Source organism: Bombus pascuorum, chromosome 2 (genome assembly GCF_905332965.1).
Source record: "Bombus pascuorum chromosome 2, iyBomPasc1.1, whole genome shotgun sequence".
In the NCBI taxonomy this organism is placed as follows: Eukaryota; Metazoa; Arthropoda; class Insecta; order Hymenoptera; family Apidae; genus Bombus; species Bombus pascuorum.
Window position 1 is genome coordinate 21,908,052 of NC_083489.1, and position 14,962 is coordinate 21,923,013.

Sequence of the window (14,962 nt, forward strand, 5' to 3'; positions counted from 1 at the left end):
CGGAGTATATTTGATTTAAATCCTCTATCGTCTTTTGTGTCATTCCCGATCGAATTAAGTTTTTCTGCCATTAACAAATTTCTTAAATTTGAAGAAAAAGTGAAATAATCAATATTAAATGTCACTCAAACGCAATCAAAGTTTGCAGCAAGATCAATGTAATTCACAATAATATCGAATACCTCGTTAGTAACAGAAAATTGTTAATTTAGATAACATTTGTTAATTTTTAAAAGGACTTTGCATAATAGGAGCTTTCGTTAGGAATTTCCCTGCGACTTATCGAGTTAATATTATAAGATATTCGAGTTTTATGTAACTTTCACTGAAAATTATATTTCGATAACATTTGTTAATTTTTAAAAGGTCTTTGCATAATAGGAGCTTTCGCTAGGAATTTTCCTGTGACTTATCAAGTTAATATTAGAAGATATTATCGGAACCAGTTCGAGGTTTATGCAACTTTCACTGAAAATTATATTTCGATAACATTTGTTAATTTTTAAAAGGACTTTGCATAATAGGAGCTTTCGCTAGGAATTTCCCTGTGACTTATCAAGTTAATATTAGAAGATATTATCGGAACCAGTTCTAGTTTTATGCAACTTTCACTGAAAATTATCTATACATAAATACCGACAATCCTTGACGATAAAAGGAGCAATAATGAGTAGTCCAACAACATTTCCACCTAACTTAATGGGATAGTTCTTAAATTTCTCTACGTGGTAGTAACTCTCTAATCGATAGAGTTTACGGCAATTATGGCGACAGAATTTTATCAACGGATTCGGTAATTATCTATGAAACAGCTTACACATGCAAGCACGAAGCAGTACTCGGAGAAACGAACCTTAAACCTTAAGGTTGACTAACGGGACTTGCGACGTCCGTACGTACCTACAGTGCATACGATGATTGCTGTTGCAATTCTTGTGATTCTTGGTATATATGCTATATATTTATCGAGATAATGATAAAAAGTGAGTTACATATGTATATGTGCCACTTTTGCCCTCTCCATGCGAATATCGTAGACTGTTACTATTTTTAGTCGTCTGTTTATCGATCCTTAAAACCAACTTCTTTTTTCTATAAACTTCATTAGCACTCTTATACATATAATTTAGCCTCGTTATGTTTGATCTTTTATTCAAACGTAGTGACAAATTGTTTGTATATGTTAATTAACCGTAATCGTTTAGAATATGCAATATGTATACAATAGCTCACAAAAGTATTTAAACAATTGTAGAAACATTTTGTAAATAGATATAAATATTGCGTATTATTTGAAACATTTGAAATTTCATTGGTACTGTAATGAGATCGGATTATCACGATTATATTCGCAATGTTTTGGACAAATTTAAAGATATGCGACAAAGCTACAAGATATTTAGAGAAAATACAGTGGCTCGCGAACGTATTTGGAGATTCTTTAAAACAAAGTAACTTTTTAAAAATTGGGCCGAACGATGTGAACCTTTTTGAGAAGATAGAAAGATGAGTTTACTGGATGACGTATAAAAAAGATGTCGGAAAAAGTTGCAATTGCTTGGAATCGCGAGGATCACTTTTTATAATTTTTAATCATAATCAATAATTTTATCATTTTTTATCTAAGTTTCTAATTAAAATTTAAAAAATACATTTTATGGACTTGGGTCGAAAATGTCATCGACATGGGTTAACGTTGCTATGAGTTATAAACGGTTAAAAACGATGATAATTGCAGTTTTTCACGACTTTCGGCCTGTAACTGTATATAATAAATCAGTTGATTCTTATATCCTTCGATCCCTGGCACTTGTTTCTGCATCAGCCAAACTATTCATGCTGTATACTAATTTTTTATTAAATATATGTTGCAAAGAATTTACCAATATAATCATGTCAAGAATATCTCATTAAGTGTTAATAAAATTTCCTTTGATATGCATAATATATACAACGTGTAGGTATATATAAAAGTTCTTTGTAATAAATATTCAAATACTTTTGTAAGTCTCCGTACTTGTAAATTGCATAACACTGGTAGCAAGGAGAATTATTCGCGTAGTAATTCGATTTTCTTTTGTGTACGTCGGGCCGGGATTCTAATTGAACGTGGCGGTTATAAAGTGCAAGTGAAATTACCCGTGTAATGGACTGATTTCCATTTACATATGAGACAGAAGTATCAGATACAGTACAGAAGAATATTCAAACTATGCAAAAAAATTGCTGCCGCGATGCTTTCGCGTTTTATAAACACCGAGGTGGGGGTAGAAAAATTAATGGATAATAAAGGACACTGTATGATGTCTTTTATTATATGTCTAATAATTAATTACATTAACGTCTAGGGAAAGCTATTGTCCTCTCTTGCGTGAAGTCTGGATTACAGAGTGCAATCGTCGGTGTAGCTTTAAACATAGATACGCTTCTCCGCATTTCCGCTCTACTTTCCGCACTAATATACTAAAAAACTTGTCATCGATCGGTATATCTATATTTTTCCAGAGCGCTGCAAGGAATCTTGCGATCGATTAAAAGCCGTTTGATATGAAACCGCGCCGTGAAAGCATGAGAAACATTGGATTTTAAATGCAATTTATTAATATCAGAGAAAACTATTTTAATTGCAATCGCAAAGAATATCAAATCGAATATCACTATCCAGTAGTATATTTTTACTGGCAATTACTTGTCGCTTGTAACAGAACAATGCGCCAATTAGGATGTGATACAGTGCTTCTCACAACTGCAAAACTATCCGCAACATTTCAACTCTTATATGTATGCGTTAATGTAACGAGGAATAAAGTTTGAAATGTTTGAAATCATATTAGGAGACTGTGCTTTCAGAAATTGTAGGAAAAGGATAAATCACTCAGGAGAAGAAAAACTGTAGCAAGCATCGCTGTAATTTTACGTCTTTTGTCTTATACTTTCTCATGTTATGTTAGGGGAGGAATTGTAACACAGAGTTCGTAAAATATCAATACATTTTTAAAAAGAAATTGAAAATTCGATTAAAAGAAAAATGAAGTTTTACTGCATTTGGATATTTAATATAAATTATTTCAAGTATGCCTCATTGTTTAAGGATCGTTATTAAGTAGAAAGATTACGCAACAGAACATTATGGATTTTAGTTTAATTTAGCATAGTTAAAAAAGGTATAAACATGAAAAATTAATTTTTTTAATCTGTCCGAGTATTTTTGTAACGTGAAAATTGATTATCATTTCAGTTATAATTTACTATACATTATTATATATTATATATTATAATAGTAAATTACAATTATATTTCTATCATCTGTAATAAGTAATCTCTAAACATAATACGAAGCAACTGAATAAATTTCTTAATTTGCACAGATAAATTAACAAACATGAAAATACTGTAGTGCCCAAATATTAAAGTGGTTAATTATATTTCATCTTTGTTAACTTCTTTTATAACTATAGAAACATCGTATTTATACACAGAATATTCTGTTACGACCGTTCGCGAGAGACGCGGTCGCGAGGAAAACTCGTCAGCGAGAGGCGTAAATTCTCGCTACGATTCGTATAATCGACGCCGCGAACTAGTCGTTCCCCTGTTTCGGTTAAGGTAACAGAGGTGGTTCGATGAATTTAACACTGTGTTAACAGGTTAATATAGCTTGTATATTCAACAATAAATTGTATAATAATAAAAGCGTCACAAATTATTTAGCGATGAATACAGTTAATGCGTTACAGAAATTCGACCCGACTTTACGTATCTCTCGATGAATTCGTTAGACTAAGCGACTTTAATTTCAATCGTCAGACCTCTCGATGTATGTCGTTTGAATCTTCAAATGAGACTGATTGCCCTTAGACCGATTCTTTGTCTTCTCGGGGAGACGACCCCCATTACGCTCGGATCACGCCACCGTTCTCGCCTATGATCACGTAGGCCACCCTCTTTGTTAGAATAAAATAACGGACCGAAATCGGCGTTTCTGGAACTCGCTGCTTGATCACAATTATGCGCTCGTCGGTACATTGCATATTTTTCGTCGGGCAGACAAGACGATCCGTCTGCGACGCTGTAGGACCGCGAGCGATGGTTAGAAATACGATCTATACTAAGCGTCGTGGCGTAACAATTCTATTATATAAAAATTGAATTGAAACTATAGTAAGATGAAATTGCAAAAATAACTTGGAAATGTCTTAGGTTTCTCCCTATTTATAATAAGTTTGATCGTTGGATTTTGCAATACTTTCACTTAGATTTGTCGTGTCGTATATATTTTCTACCGTATACCTATATAAGAAGTGAACATTTTAGACCTGAAGACACATAACGGAGGAACTGCATTTGCTAAAGTTGACGTAACAGGTTATCTTCGTATACTAGAACGGATAACCGGATACTCGTTTCCTCCTGAAGGTACGCCATTTATGGGAAATCGCGACAGGGCCACTCTTCCTGGTGGTATCTGTAAACGGTATTATCGCGATTAGAGATGTACTTGTGCAATAGAACGCTATCTAAATGAGAATCATTGGTATTAGTACCTTCGTGTGTTTGCATATTAATAAACTTGAATGAATGTAGCAACTCGTGCTTCAAATCGGCTGACCTACCAGTTGAAATATCGCTAATAAGAACTTTTACCATTACATTAATAGGGTTTTGTTTCTTCACAGCGACGCTACTTAGAAGTATATTTTATGATTATTACCCTCGCTGAAAGCAATAAATAGATTTCCTGAAGACATTAGCTTACTCCAGTTACTACCATTCGTATATCTTCGCAGAGCAAATGTCACTACTACTAACAAGAAATGATAGTAACACGCTAAAGTGTATTACCCTTTCCACACAAAATGTTTGATTTGTCCCCTTTGTATTTCAATATATATAAAATCGTACGTATATTTCTAAATATATTACACATTTTTGGTGCGTTGTTGTACCCCGGTTAAGTTATTTATCAATAAAGTTCAACGAATATTCTTATCAGTAGATATAAGACTGAATTTTTCACCAAGAGTAGTAATAATTTAAAATATTGATGAAACATTTTTGTATTCCTTTTGGTACGTACTGTAAATTCTTAAAATGTTAGTTCTTTTTCTTCAATACCTTATACAGAATGTATAAATAGTTAAATGTATAAAATGCTCAGTCGTAAATAGAACTAATTATCATGAAAATTTTATTTCCATTTTGTGCGTCCATAATACAAAATTTAAAAATTCATTTCGTATACTTTGAAATACTTCAAATATAGAACAGCATTCGGACTTTTATTTCGTGTAATAATTATAAATTAAATGAAATTGCATTTGGTATAAGGATTTTTCTTACTTATATGTTCGCCACTGTATATGGAATAAAAATTTGATGAAACCTGCGCTAGTTCTGATCATTATTCCAAAACACGATCCCGTTATATAATTATTCAATGTAACTTGCTGTAATTAATTTAAAATTCAGAGAAACCAAAGCTTTACGCTCTTTGATATAAATTATCGAGACACAAATACGAGTGAATACAATTACGTGATCTCGATCACAGATTAGCACCTGACGCAGTTACACATGTTAAGAAAGTTATTCTTTTAATTGTCGTGATTAATGTGGCTGCGGTTACAATGTTCATATATATAGGTATAAGGTAGAATTGATATATTACTGAGAACTATGCGACGATGCAAAGCTATGTCATTGCAGATATAAATCTGCACGTACCTGACAGCATATGTGCGTTAATTCTTTGCGTGAAATCACGCAATATTTTACTTGAAATCTCATGCCAACAATGCAGCGTACGTGACTGGCGGAAAGAGAAGGGGAAGATAATAGAATAATAGAGAAACAGTTTTACTTCGATTTATAAAGGATTTTATAACAAAAGTTATAAAGCACTAAACCTACCAACATTTCTTGTATGCATATTTCTATGTATATATATATATCTATTTCTATATATATATATATAACTTTTGTTTTGATATATATATATATATATATATATATATATATATATATCAATATATCAATATATCAATATATAAATATAAATATAAATATAAATATATATATATATATTTCATTTTGATCATTTTGATCGAGCACGGTAGAAATATATATATATACATATATATCAATATATTGTATATCAATATATCAATATATCAATAGAAATATATTTCTACCGTGCTCGATCAAAATGACCGGTCCTTAAAAAAGATTATTGCTTTCATAATTAAACGTAGAGAGTTGATTCGTTGCTGAATGAATTAGTATACGAACAACTTCCATAAATCGACGATACAAATTTATTTGGATATAATTTCAATTATAAACTGGAAAAGAGGATGAAAAATGAATGGCAGTTATATAGTTTGTTTCGTTCATATACACCTCATATACACGTACATAAATATTTTCCTAAATATATAAATAATATAAAGCTTATTATATATACATATATACATTTATTTTTTGCATCCCAAACAGATTTTCGTAGTTTTATAGCACTCATAATATTTTACTTAACAAGTTTTTCGTACATGTGAATCCGAACTTGTATTTGTTTATGTTTTTGGCGCATTTCCTTGATACGCAGCGCCAAGTTCTCTAGCTAACTGGAATAAAAATTTCTGCCTTGACATTTTTTCCAGCTATTTCTTTATATAAAACCCAGGCATCTATTCCAGCTAGGTGCAGAATATTGAAAAACTCCGGAAGGGACCGCCTACAAGATTTCGAATTGACATTGCATTTTATTGCCATTTGATCATTTGTTTTGAGTTGGCTATGCCACATTGAGGTGGCTTTTCTTTTATACTGATTGTTTAGAAGACTAAATACCGTATTATCTCGAGCAGTCAAATAGACCGGTGGAGCTAGATAGGACAGGTTACATATATTTCTTGAAAAAGAAAAAAATAAAACGAGGAATAAATACTGAAAACTACATTGTATGCATATTTTAAAAAAAGCTGTATAGTTTAATGTGATAATGTTTAAATATGTGAAAGCTGTACAAAACTCAAAAACGGTCAAATTGGGCGATAGTGATAGGTTTAGTGTTAATACAAATAAAACCTTAATAAAACAAATTTCACTAATATAATACAATAAAAGACAATGTAATATCATATAAATGCAAGAAGTAACATTAAAAATTATCTTTGAAAATGATTTAAATTTGAAATTTAAAACACTAAATATTTTGAGCTCCATACGGTCATGTAATACTCTATTTATGGCCATAGTTCGTGCTCTATCGTGAAACCACAAACTATGCGATGGTTCTGCATGAGGTATCGATTGTAGAAAAATTATCGGTGATGTGATTCACTATGAACGCAACGAGGAAAAAAGGCTGCGTAAAGGTAATGAATCACAAATCTTGAATTCAGTTCAAAGTACAGAAAAAGAAGATAGAACATTTAGTAGTCTGCCTTTCGCAAAATAATTGTCACCAATAATGCACGATTAATATCAAAGTGCTGTAGGCAGTATACTTTCACCAATCACTGTTCTAACGGGATTCGAAATTTCCATCAATTTCATATCATTATTAAAAAGAATTTATTAGAAAGCATTAAGACGTCTCATACATCAAGTAATCTAAAAAACTATCTGTTGTTTCTGAATTACGTTTATCGTCCCCCATTTTCTATAACTGTTTGTCATTTTTCTACCAAGTTGTTTGTCCCTCTTTTATAAAATCCCGTTTTTAAATCAACTTTCAGAAATGATTTATACGATCGTATTTAGTTTAAATATTCTATCTAGCAGTTTTTCATTTTTCATTGAAGTATGTCGAAATATTTGAAATTCTCCGTGCCTCTTATCTTTTAACACTGAAACTGCGAAATATACTATACATAATTACTTTAAAATTAAAGCAATATGACAAAAATAAATAAGTATATATATGCAATTATCCCTTTTTTAATTTACTATTTTAAAATTTAAGAAACCTGAAATTTTATTATTTCTCCTGCCATCTTTGTTTGATAATAATTATTATTGAGATAGAAACATAAGTATATATATGCAATTATGTTTCTATCTCAATAATAATTATTACTAAACAAAAATGGCAGGAGAAATAATAAAATTTCAGGTTTCTTAAATTTTAAAATAAAATTTAAGAAATTTTAAAAATATTTTATTTTAATTTTAATAAATATTTTAATTTTAGAAATAAAAGAATTTAAAAAAAGGGAATAATTTTACGTGATAAAACAAAATCGGAAATATAGAATAAAACTTTTGGCAAAGGCCTCATTTAAGGCAAAATAAGGTTTGGACACGTAATTAAAAACTAGCCCGGATATCAACAAATTTTCAAGTTCGATTTTTTTTAAAACCAAGCATTATGTGAAAAAAAAGTTATCCTACATTTTCGATTTACTTCTTTTTTACATAGAATTATTCTTTCGTCGATTGTAGTATGATTACTGAGGAACTTTATATAACATTATTATGATACCATGAACGTTATAAAACTTTATTGCAGTCCGCTATTTGATAACGAATCAATACCATCTAAAAACACAAAACAAGATTAAGATAACATTTAGAAAGCATAAAACGAAAAGATAAAATGAAATTGACAGAGGAATTATAGATTAATTAATCAAAGCATTTTCAGACCTCAAGGGAGAAAAATGTTTAGTCCGTTTTTATTGATTTTCTGACTTTTATGTCCCTTGATAGTTAAAACGAAGTATTTGAATATTAAATATATAGTTGAAGAAGGAATTAACCTAGAAAATTCGAAAATATAAATATAATAGCGATGTTTATCAAGACACGAGTAATATTTGTTTAATTGCTATGTGAGCTTTTCTTAAGATTAATAATAGTTCACTTAAATAATATTATTGAAATATTTCTAGTGTGCAAGGGATTGAGAAAAGCACACTTTTAATTCGAAAATTTAATGTAAAGACGATTTTGATGTAGAATTGGTTTGCAATAAATTGAATTTTAAAATTGCTCTTTTACAAAGGATGGGAAATGTAACTTATCACGCGTTTCACCTGTGTCCTTCGATTTAAAAAAATCGACAAGTATTCCACGTGGAGAAAAAGCTAGCCGAACAAGTCAAATAGAACTGCAATCGTCAACATCGATAGACAGAGCCCTACTGTCATCGTCGTCTAATGTACTTACGTGGAGTCACGCCCCCGCTAGTGTGAGGCAAAAGCGAGCCGAGGGTAACCGAAGTAAAACGAAGCGTACCGAAGAAACCGCGATCTCTCTACGCTCGCGAGCTGAAGTTCGCGGTGTTCCCTCGATCGAATCGCGCGGCAAAAGCCGCAATCCCACCGTGTGCGGATAGCTGAACACAACCGATACGACACGCCGATACCTTTGCCCGTGTGTATGTATATCGGCGCACACACACACCTACATCGTGTCGCTTGCACGCCGCGTCAGCGATAAGGAGCGCCGATTGGTCGCTTCACCGGTTGCTTCTCCGCTTGGTTCACCAAGACCTAAAGCGGCTGCGCGGTCCAGGTAAGTAAGCACTATGTATCTGGCTGTGCAATGTTTTCCAGTTTACTGTCACTGGCTCTTATGTGCTACACCGGCTCTTCGGTTTTTCGGGAACTTGCAGATCTGACGCGAAGTTAGCTACTGTCGCAGCGTAATCCTCGATCTTCGAAACCGAAACGGAAGTGGACGGACGGCGACTAGCGGCCGCGCCACCAATGCCACACGCTCCTCTCTGGATACACCAGTGCGCCCTTAATATCGGCTCGGTAATGGTGGCGGAAAGTGACACCAGCTTGCACCGCGGTTGGCTCGTTTTATTGTGCGAACGAACATCGGTGAGTCGACGCCGATCCCCAGTCTAGCGGCTGTGTTTCGCTCGACCGGATGCGGTCAACGTAGTCTTCGTGTCTTCGACCGATCGAATCTCGCTCTCTCGGAACTAGAGGGACGCGTAGGTGTATCGAGCAGTCTCGGTTCTTTCGTGTGTTTTTGGCACGACGGAGATCGGTGAAAGCCAATCATACTCGGGCAAAGAACTCGATTCGTCAACCGTTTACACATCGTCGATCTCCTTTGTTTTAATGTAATTGCCGTTTATTTGGACGACTTTATATAGAATTTATGTAGTTTTGTTGGAAAACTGGTCAAGTTGTGCAGTGTCGTGACCATTTCCATGTCGCTGATTTCAAAGGAGGAATAATACGCTTGTCGGATTAGTAAGTTGATAATGTGACGCATTATAAGACGAGTTACGTTTAGTGGAAGCTACAGCTGTTTTGAAGTTCCGTTTGAACGAATGGATGTTGTTTGATTAAGTCTCGAATGTTCTTCGATTATGAAAGACTAATATATCGAAATGATGACTCTGTGATAATCCTTGCATTTATGAATACTTCTTTGGTACTAGTATTTACTCTTTAAAGTAAAGATGTAAATTAAAAATGTATATTTTTTAGGGACCTTTTATAATTTTATATATCTATAAAATATAAGTTAAAATGTTGTTCTATCTAAGAATTAACTTTATTTAAAAATATATATCGATGCAATTTAGATTTGTTTGGCGATAAATGAAATCCAATTATCCGTCATTTATTACTTTCATTTTTGACAGAATTAATTGCGATAAGCTTTAATTTACTCAAAAAGAATATTCTACTAATGGAATAATTAAGTACGGAATCGGTACATTCTGGTCACGTTATAGTATCACACTAATTACTTCTTGAGCAGAAGGATAGTAACCGCAACTTTATCTTGGAGCAATCTATCCTCGAAGATGAAGCTGTTCAACCAGCTTCATCGTACACTCTGTTTCCAGGTTGTTCTCCGTGAAAGACGTTAATTCTTAGTTAGGATTCCACCTCATCGAAACTCTCCAATTTTGTATGCAAATTGACGATTCAAAGTAGCTTTCATACTGCAATTGTAATCACGTATGTTTCCTGGAAATTGTTGGTTCTTTCCATGAAGCTCAACTCTTTCTTTCAAATTTTCTTTTTATTTCCATAATCGTATTCTATTTTATTATATACTATATCTTTTAAAAGAATATAGCTTTAGTAATAAATGAAATAAATTTTAGAAAATGAGTATTCAAAATAAAATGATCATTTAAATGAATTTTGCTAAGACAAGATTTTCTATAAATCCTATTCTAATATTTCTATTTTATACAGATAAAAAGACATAGTTTTGCAATTAGTAACAAATAAAATAAATGTTGCAGAAGGTATGTTTATAAAAGACAGCTTCCTTTGAATGAATATTATTAAAATAACAAGATTATTCACAAGTCGTGTCCCGATATCTCCGATTTTTTAGGGAAAATGTATATACAATATATAACTTAATCTTAATAATAAATGAAATAAATTTAACAAGAGGAATACTTACAATGAAAAACTCCGTTCGAATGATTATTGTCAAAGTGATAAAATTATTAATATATTATTAATATAATTATTAAGCGATAAAATAATTAATTAGACAAGGCATTTATCAAGATCATCGAAAACAACATTTTTTAATTAATACAAAAATCTGCACAGCTTTTGGTGCCCTTAAGGCGGGTGCGTGGGATTGGCGCGCAATGATTCTTTATGGGTTTGCTTCTACTACTATCGTCTTTTGCTGATCGGATGTGACAACTGTGTCCATTCTTCTATTTTACACGTTTACTGGTTTCAATGCTCATTTAAACTTAACCTAAATTTTTTTTTTTTTTTTTTATTTTATTTTGGTTATTTTACAATTTGTCCTTGCGGACATTTGGTAAAGTGTTATATCTTGTTGGTGAAGAAAAAAAATATAAATAAAAAATAATATAGCATGTGGGCGGCTACCCCCAGCGGGGTGCCAGCTAAACTTAACCTAAATGATTCAAAACTTTATAGTAATTCTCAGTTATAAATGTGGTTTTATAAATGTATTCAAATAAGTATGATTTCAATGAAATTAAATTAGTTAAAGAAGTACATTAACTGGCTATTTAGTTTAGTTAAATTAGAAAAAAATATATTGAAATATATTAGATCATAAAAGATATAATAAACAGGAAGATGGCACCCCGTTGGGGGTAGCCACCCACATGCTATATTTATTTTTATTTTATTTTTTTTTTTACCAATGAGATATAACACTTTACCAAATGTCCTTCAGGACAAATTGTAAAAAAACCAAAATAAACTAAAAAAAAATATTAGAAATTTTGTTAAATTGGAAAAGGTATATTTATGTATATATTGGAATTGGAAATATCTTTATTTATAGATACTTTTTGTTTAATATAAGTAATTTGCAAGTACCTACTTTTAGATAATTGCTTTTATAAATAATTTTTAATAAATCTATTCCGTTGCAGTTTTTTACTCCATACTATTCAGAACATAAACATTATTGTATAAATGAACTTTATTTTCAAAGATAATATTATTCGTTAAATACTAGGACCTTTTATAAATTATTTTAGAGACATTTTTACAGATATGTAATCAAATGTAACGGTTATATAAAAATATCTATTTGCAATCATTTGATGTATATCGGTAAATGTGTTATAAATGAACTTTTTGCCAGATGTTCTATTAAATAATGTATCTAATGAATTTGATAAAATATGAAAATATTTAATAGGTAAACGCCTCAAATGTAAAGGTTGTTCGATTCATTGCTTCGCTTGCTGTGTTAAATGTAGCGAAAATTATGTCAGCATTATATAAGGTAATAAATTAACGCATTCTAGAAATTTGCTTGCTGTATTCTAATCATATAAGAGTAAATGTTTGCATCGGAAACTCTGTCCTTCATGGATAGAGGTTAAAGGTATGTAGGCTAACGGTATATGTGTATATATATGCATATATATAGAAATAAAAAAACAACGAAAAGTACTAGCAGGAAACTACGTTTACGTTATGAAGCTAATTTATGTTTAAATACTATAATTTTGTTAAATATTATTTGATAAATTATATTAGGAATTGTGATGAATTAAAAATTTCAATTACATAGAAAATTATATAAATGTAAGATCTTCTATTTTTTAAATATTTGTGCTATTATACATTAGCTGGAATTAATAACGTAAACAAATTAAATTACATAAGTAATTTTATGTTTTCTATAATGGAGACAATAAATTGGCCAAATTTTTATTACAGGTAGTAAAAGCAATGTAGAAAAATATATTCTCATCGATTATGTTAATTATTAATTAATATAAATGGTTAATATTGTTAACTTATATTTTCTACTGCTATTAAGCAGGTTTGAACAAGGAAGAAGAATTAGGGAAAGAAATTAAAAATAAGGAATACAGATACATTTTTGTTTGGATATATACATATCCAAATGTTTACTTATCAAAATAAGTATTTAATAAATCGTACATACTGTATTTTCGAACAAAAAGAAAAATAAAATAATAACAAAATAGAATTTTCCATTTTCACGTACAGTAACAAGTTAATGTTTCACAGTTTCCTAAAAATAAGTTACGATGATAATTAATTAATATAACATAATTTCTGCATGAATATTTTGTGCGCATCACGTATAAATTTTACTATATATCTATTTTATAATTTACAACGCAAAGTGCAACGTCCCTGCCCCTGGACCTACAAACAAGAATAAATAATATTTATAGACCAAAATATTAATTAAATACAAATATAAAAAATACTGCATTTTAAATAGAGTCAAAAAATGTTAAATCTTTTAAATGAATAATGTAATGTAAAATATCAATGAATATCAGTTAATGCGAACATTTCAATTACTTATTTTAGTATTTTGAACATAGAGACACTTACCATAGAAAACTTTTATATCATAAAGCTATATAAAACATTTTTAAATTCCATTAGCACAGTAAAATTTGAAACGAACCCGAAAATGTATACGTATGTATAGATATTACAAGATATTTATTCCAAACATATATTTAATAAGAGAATTATACAGTCTGAATAACCATCTATAGCATATAATAGATGTTAAGTTTGGTCTAACTGAATATATATTGAGGTTTTCAATATAATGGATACTTGACTGTTTAAATACATTTGTGGTCTCTGCGAAATACGGATATACTTGCACTAAATATCTTGTAATTTATATATATATATATATATATATATATTTATGTATATAATAAATATAATTTATATATAATTTTTTATATAATTAAAAAAGTTATAAAAATTAATATAATAATTAATATAATATATTATATAATATATTATATATTATAATTAATATAATATATAATATTAATTATATACATATAAAAAATTATATATATAATTTTTCAATTAATAATAATTTAAATATAAATTAAATATATACATATATTTATTTATTTCGTGTTTTAAACGTTACCAATCTAATTATAATAGTCAAGTCTCATAACGATGCTAATAAAATTCTAAAATGTTTTGTATAGCACACATAACATATTCATAAAAGGCATCTGCAAATGTTCGAATACTTTCATGAGCTTATATACATCTAATACGTAGATGTTTACTATACTATATATATATACTAAACGCATAAACACAATGCTAGAAAAAAGAGAAAAAAGAGATAGAGAGAAACAGGAGGAAGATATTCGAGTACCTGATTGGAATGGCTAAAAGTCGAAGAAAATGTCGTTCACTGTTATTTGGTCGTGTCCATTGTATCGTATACATAGTATGTTACGTTCATATACTTTATCACTATGCGACGGGAATGAAAACCAGATACATGCCACTTGGTAGAACACCTACGAGGTACACTAACGCAACATTGGCACCAACCAGAAAGATGTAGCAATCTTTCTTGCGTGGTGTGTCAATTCTTTTTTTACAACAAAAGAAGCTAGATACGAGCGATACGGCAACTGCGCGATCGCCCAAGAGTTACTGTCCTCGGACCAAAAGTCAGAGAAGCTGTCGTTTTATTTATCCGAATTATT

General features: G+C 30.6%; 1 protein-coding gene and 1 long non-coding RNA gene across 2 annotated transcripts in view; one reads left to right on the plus strand and one right to left on the minus strand.

The window, feature by feature from the left end:
* Positions 1 to 14,962, plus strand: part of LOC132904592 (uncharacterized) — a 95,003-nt gene that overhangs the window by 2,046 nt on the left and 77,995 nt on the right. The window lies entirely within an intron of this gene.
* On the minus strand, positions 4,231 to 9,699 carry LOC132904620 (uncharacterized). The gene is made up of 2 exons (XR_009657630.1): positions 9,172 to 9,699; positions 4,231 to 4,465 (listed from the first exon to the last, which is right to left on the minus strand). It is a non-coding gene; the product is annotated as an uncharacterized LOC132904620 (long non-coding RNA).